General features: G+C 29.2%; 1 protein-coding gene across 1 annotated transcript in view; it reads right to left on the bottom strand.

Annotated features, from left to right (window-relative positions):
• Positions 1–1,303, bottom strand: part of USP38 (ubiquitin specific peptidase 38) — a 47,033-nt gene that overhangs the window by 22,866 nt on the left and 22,864 nt on the right. The window lies entirely within an intron of this gene.

Below are 1,303 nucleotides of genomic sequence, written 5' to 3'. Positions count from 1 at the left end.
TATTAATCATGTGTATAGGCTCAAAACCTAAACCCTAAGTTCGCTGTACGTAAGGATTCCTCTTTGAAAGCTTATCATGAGACTGCATAAACTGTCTCTCAATAAATGTCTTTTGAATGAATATGTACTATATATGACCTTCTTTGTCCTTAGCATAAATTAATTTCCTTGGATTAATTTGTGGACATAAAAGATCACAAAATTTTAACCTCTATAACTTACAGAACTACAGAGATCTTTAGTCATAATGAAAGGGTATATACAAGAAAAGAGAAAAAAGAAGCCTAGGTACTGCAAAATTATTTTAGTTGCTCATTATTGCACAAATCTATTAATTTAGTATCTGTAAACTATTAAAGATGCATTTAAAAAGAATTCTTCCTGAAGAAGCTTTATTTATTGGATAGGAAATCAGATCTTATTTGCATTAATTTTTAGAACAATGGGTCAGCATAATACTCATCTATAAGAATGGGAAGCAGAGGGAAGAAATAAAAACTTAGGGCATATGCTGATATCTAGATATTTTAGGCAGCATCTCTTTAGCACTTCTAAGTAGATTAGTTGTGCTAGGTAAGATATGTGATATATTATTTCATCAGTTAAAAAAGTTCATTATAATGTTAAGTATAAAAAATATTACCAATGAGGTTAACATAAACATACTGCACACATATATACTCACCTGTGTATGAGCCAAAAAGGCAAAAAGATGCTGTAATTTTTTCATTAATGAATTGCACCCATTTAAATTTAACGATAATACTTGTCTCCTGAAACTGAAAGAGAATATAATGATTTATGTATATATGTGTACACAGACATGCATTTTTAAAAAGACTTTTTAAAAGCTAAAAGGAAGTTTGTTCAAGAACTTATTATCCTCCAAGTAAAACTTTACTTATCTGATGGCCCTTTACCTAACAAAGTTACCACCTATAATATAGTAAAGAAGGAAGCAGAGAATGACAATAAGTTAACACTTACTATATGGCCTGGCAATGGCCTATGTGCTGTCACATATTATGCCTATTTTCTAGCAAATAGAAATAGGTTAAGCTACTAATTTATAACTTAAGTAACTTATAAATTCTTTCAAATCTGCATGAAATAAAAAATAGGCTATCATTAAAAAGCACTATAAAGTTAAAGTGATTTAAAGAGTATGGTAGTGGTACAGAATGGGAAAAGGATAAATTATTCAACAAATAGTAAAGGAACAATTGGGTATCCATTTGGAAAAAATGGACTTAGATAAGATTTTATGTCATTATAGATGCCAAAAGAATAATTAACTAAATGT

Source organism: Propithecus coquereli, unplaced genomic scaffold (assembly GCF_000956105.1).
Source record: "Propithecus coquereli isolate 6110/MARCELLA unplaced genomic scaffold, Pcoq_1.0 Scaffold185, whole genome shotgun sequence".
Lineage (NCBI taxonomy): Eukaryota > Metazoa > Chordata > Mammalia > Primates > Indriidae > Propithecus > Propithecus coquereli.
This window is presented reverse-complemented; position numbering and strand designations above follow the sequence as displayed.